This window comes from Capsicum annuum, chromosome 10, assembly GCF_002878395.1.
Source record: "Capsicum annuum cultivar UCD-10X-F1 chromosome 10, UCD10Xv1.1, whole genome shotgun sequence".
Classification (NCBI taxonomy): Eukaryota; Viridiplantae; Streptophyta; class Magnoliopsida; order Solanales; family Solanaceae; genus Capsicum; species Capsicum annuum.
The window spans coordinates 49,690,380-49,696,294 of NC_061120.1; positions in this window are offsets into that span (position 1 = coordinate 49,690,380).

Genomic DNA, 5,915 nt, shown 5'->3' on the forward strand with positions numbered 1-5,915 from the left:
GAAGCAGGCATGTTGAATCCATCATTTCTATAATATTAAAATATATAGAAAGATAATATTTTAAAAAATATTTTTTGCTTTGTAATTTGATTTTTTGTTAATAAAAAGGTACAAAAAGAATTAGATAAAAATGCTATTTTAAAAAAGAGAAAAGAATTACTGAACCCCTTAATGGGACCTGCAATGTGCGATTCGGATTAGTCGGGGCTCCAATAAGGACACTGGACACTGGATGAAAAACGAAAAAAGAAAACATAAAGTTTAACCCATCCCTCCCCCCAAGGATTATCAGATTTTTTTTCTATTTTATTATATATTTGATAAATCAATTTTTATATTTTAAAATATTATAAATAATAAACAATATTTTTATTTTTTATTCTATTTCTTTCATTTTTAATGTGCAATTTATTATAGGCTAGTTAATGTGTTGATTAGTGTTTATATATATATTAATATATATATATATATATATATATATATATTGATTATTTTTTTAACATATATAAATTGGATTTTTATTATTTTTAAATTTTTAAATAGGATTTGAGTTTCCTAGTTTTGACACTTGTAGCTTAATAGTGTGTTGCCTCTCGCATTAGATATAGATAGATTTGATAAATAAATAAATTAACTAAGTCTTTATCCTAACTTTTCGTTCCGCATTTTTGCCTAACTTCTCATTCTCGTCGCCCACGTTCGTATTCTTATATCAATCAACTTTAAAACTAAGATTTAAAATCTAACAATGATTCTAATAATTTAAATAATTCAGTAACTTAAAATATGATAAATTATAAAATGTTTAAATAATTTTCTCCCTAATTCCTAACTATAACTTGGATTAATGACTCTAATAAAAATATTGATATAATTATTTATCATTAAATGCGGTAACTTTTTAAACGGGAATGGTTGGATTTTTAAATTATAAAAATAATGGAGAAATTAAATAATGAGAATTAATTGTTTGATGGAATGATTTTAGCATATTTAAAATAAAATATTTTCATAAAATTATTAATATTTTATTATTTTAAAATCTTAAATTGTACAAAATAACTAATAAAGAATTAATAACTAGATTAACTAATTTGTCCTAAAAACTAACACATGTAATAATTCTATAATGCCACTTGGCAAGATTTTTGCAAGACTTTCTTATATAGCAAATACATATTGTTTATTTGCTATTATTTTATTATCCTTTAGGGTGCCTAATCCTTCCCCATTAGGATAATTAGAATCCTTACCTAGAATCTTAAATTAAATAGATCTTAAAATGAAGTCTTTATTTTCTCTTAATCACATAGTTTATAATAGGTGTCCTAATTCATCGTAGAACTAATTAGGTGGCGAGTTCTTTAATTTATTTAGAAGTTTTTCCAATATGTTGTATGTCGGTATGACCCGTGTTAAAATGGAGTATAACAGCTTGACGACTTCACTGGGAAATTATGTTCTTAATCATAACAAACTTAGGTTAACAATTATATTTTTTATATATTGTTATTTGTTGCACTTTAGTTGTCTTGATTTATCATGTTTGTTTGACATAAATTAAATTATTTATTTGCTATTATTTTGTATAAATTGTTTATTTGTTTATCGCTTTATATGAATTGGCATTCTGTTCATATTTTCTCCACTTTAAAAAACTGACACTCACACACATTGTACATGCCAATTGTACATTGTACTTTTCCAAAATTCTTTCAAATCATCTTACTTTAGAGAGTCGGCATATACATAAGGTGAGCGAAAGTTTTACTGTCGTGGGACCACATGTCTTCTCATATAGGAAATCCAAGTCCGTGTCTATCCAAATCTTAGAAAATCTTAAGATAGAGTGTTACCACCCTTGATTTAGGCCATGCATGCATAAACCTTAGGTGGTTTGACTCATGGTGACATTCCACAAATAGGAGAATACCTTTTATGTCAAATGCATTTTACGATCCAATGACAACCCTCCTATTATGTGCAGAGATAATGATAAATTAATTCACGTCAAAATTTGACCAAATTGACTTTGGAAAAATTCTAACTCCAAACTTGAGTAATGTCATTAATTAAAGCTTATCGGAATCTTAATTAATATTTGACATTTAGGCCTACCTGCAGTATAAAGGAGTCACCTGCACATCAGGACATATTATTTAACATATTTGTGTCATTTTTTTTGTCAATTTGATTGCTTTCGTGCTACTTGATTACATGAATTTATTTGTAATATAATTTGACTTGGTATTTATTTGCTAACTTTATCTTTGTTTTTTTCTTATTTTCAAATAAGAAAATTAAATTTGTATTTATGTATCTCTTTATTATCTACTGTATTTTTACATATTTTATATCATGACATTTCTTTAAAATTCTATTATTATAACACTTCTGCGCTTAGCGCACTTTAATGATTCTAGAGCTTCATTTAGGAAATTATGTTAATCCCGTCGAATTTTTAGTATTTCAATTAAGGTTTTCTCCCATTTTCATTTTTTACGATCTTCTATAGGGTTCACATTCTTTCTTTAAATTTTCAATGAGTTTAATTCGTCATTATTTTACATTCTTCCTCGAGTTTTTCAATACTTGTATCTACAATTTGTTAAAAACTTCCTTACATTATTAATGTTGGCATAATTTTTTGCAAATATTTTTTCTGTCTATTTTTCTAAATCACTCATTTTAAATTTTGCCAGACTCGATCTAAATTCAAACTATTAGATTTTCTTCCTTTCCAAGCTCTTCCAAGTTCTTCACTACAGGTGTAATCTTCTGTTTATAGAGAGAAATAATTTAACCCGTTAGTTTCATACTTTATAATATCTATTTGGTGTCGATCTACGTCATGAAACTCTTGCTCACGCTCTCAAGTTCTTCCGACCTTTTATTGATCTTCGGGGGATTTTTTGCTTCTTAAGTTGGTGGATGTCCAAATTTAATTACACAAACTGTCAAATCACACTTGACTTTATTTATTCAATTTTGTCCATTAAATTATTTTAGAGAGATGATCTAAGTTTGATACTTCTTTAAACTTTCATCAAAATGCTAGCGTCGTTCCTATCTTGGGATTATTAGAATTGTTCTTTCCGCACTCATTTTAAATTCAAGCTTTAGTACGTAAATCGATAAAAAAAAATTATTAATTGACATTTCTTCGTCCTCGATAATTTTTGATCCAACAATGTTAAAGTAGAATTTTGAGTCATTCACAATCCTTCGTCTTATCAAAGTTTAATTTTTGTGCCTTCTTAATTATTTTACGTTATCTCAAGCTTATATTCCCTATAGGACTAAATCCATTGGTTTCCTTTAAATCACATTTCTAAATTCTTCATGCTTATCCTTTCATAAGTATTCAATGCTTATCGAGTGTTTCATTTTCCTTCCAATGGATGACTTAAGTTGAGCACCAAAGGTAATTCAAAGAGAATAAGGCCAATCAAATTATTATGATTGACCTAGTTGAGGATGAATTCGACTGCGAAGAACCAGATTCATATCAAGATAAAGTTGCTAAGATTGAGATGAAATTGTCATAAAGGGAGCAAGAAATTGACAGCATGAAAGAAATGATAGTCGATCTTAAGAATTCATTCACTGAAGGCGCAGAAGCATACTCACCCTTTGGCTCTACCGCACTTCCCATTTTTGAAGGCTCAAAAGCATACTCACCCTTTGGTACTTTCAAACTTCCCACTTTTGATTATAATGCCCAATTTTTCTGTAACATGTACTCATTCTTCCTAAAAGATACATTCAACAACTTGGCGGAGACGAGCAAAATTGAAGCAAATGATGGAGGGCATTTTAATATTGAAACTAATCAGGTTTTTTTTTTTTACAAATGAGCTTGCTTTACCTTTTGAGATGGATTATGATGATATTTTGATGTATAATGGGGTAGGTAGTCCTGTAGACCACTTGAAGACATATGTTGATTGGGTGAGAAATATTGGGCAAGATAATTAATTGTAGATAAGACTTTTTGTTAGGACTCTTACGGGTCCATCTTTGATTTGGTATGCAAAACAAGAGACATGGAAATGGTCTTCTTGGGGTGACTTGGTCGATGATTTTGTCAAGTAATATTGGTCTCCTAGCAGTATTCCTAGAGAAGTTGATCCGCTAAAAAGAAAATATGCAGAGTTCCTTAAGGGTCCAAAAGAAAAAGAACCAAATTCATTTTTTTCCACAATTTTTGCAAGAGCTTATAACAGAGTCGGGTAGAACTTCAACAATGATTTCCTTGAGCATGATGATTAAAATTCAATGGAACTTTGTTTAAAATATGTCATCTAGGAGTTATGTAGTAGGATGGTCATTTTTTGGGTAGCATATTTTTGGAATAATTATGTACTTTTGTGAACTTAATGATCAATCCTTTGTACACTTTAAAACTTTTTTTATGTAAGTCAAACTACAGTTGAACTTATTTTCTTATTGGATACGTAGGCAGCCCGCATAGGAACTCGGTCATATTTAGGATAGGATTTCAATATTCCTTTAGCATGTAATTGAAACTATGTTCGACTTGATTTTCTGTCGGACACAAAATACGTAGGCAGCCTTTATAAAGCTCGGTATCTTTATTATATATTTTATTTTTTCTCAAAAAATAGAGAAGGCAATTGTGGTAGAATTTTCGCACACAAAGATAAGGCATCATCATTAGAATTGTCTTCAGATTGAGGCAAATTTTGGGATACGCCAGAGTTAGCAAAGCATAAAGGTCGAGCTAGACCCAAGCTTTGGTGTTTGGCATGATTCAAGCTTTTTTCTGATTACTACTCCAAATTAATTGTTACTTTTCTTTTACATCTCAAGCTTTAGAGTCTACTAGTCAAGAAGTCTTTTGATCTAGTCATTCTGCAACTAAGATCTTCTCTTCTAGTCTAGAACTTTCACTTATACTACTCACGAGTTAATCTTTTTATCAAAATTTTATTATTATTATATGTATTTCGTATGTACTAACACTTCATTCTATGTTTAAAGTTTCATTTTTGTTTAGAGATTACCTGGCATTGAAAACTATTTTGACTGTGAATTTGCGTCGAGAACGAAACGATAATAGCAGATAAGTTTGAAGTATTTAATATTGATACGGATTTAGTTTAAGCATAGAATGATGATAGCAAGAAGAGTGTGGTCCAAAAAAATATTTTGATTGATTAAGCCTTCTTTCTACCACTATCACAATCTCAGCTTAACCAAAAATAATTGTTTAACCATATCTCCTTTTTCAACTCCCGCCTATACGATCTCTCCACAAATGTCATCAATATATACTGTCAGTCTTAAAAAATTTTATCTTACTACGATGCCAAATACTCATTATCCAACAATTGTGCTTCCTTCCAAGAAAAATAAGCATTATCAGCTAGCTGTTTGTCAAAATGTAAAATGTAGAAAGGAGATTTTATCAATCCACCACGAAAATTTAGGCGAAGAACTCTACAATCTGGGAATAGCACTTGATAAATATTTTCGCTTAAGAAATTAGCAGAGTTTAAATTATTAAGATTTGTGTGTGCACTCAAATGTTGAGCTTCCACAAGGGTATAAGCAAACAAAATTTAATACTTTAAGTAGGGAAGGATATCCCATTACTCACTTAAAGGACTATTGCAACAGGTTAATTAAAATTGGACATGATGAAGCCATTCGAATGAGACTATTCATTTAAAGTTTATTAGGATTGTCACTCGCTTGGTACGCCAAGCAGGACTTTAAAAAATGGCATACATAAGAAAATATGGCTCGCGACTTTGTCAAAACAATATGAGTTTAAGATTGGAGGTGATCTACACATGATCGGTTTGCTCAAAATAAAGAAGACACGCCATAAATCTTTTCAAGCATATGCCACACAATGGAGGTTAAAATCTTCAAAGATACATCTTCTA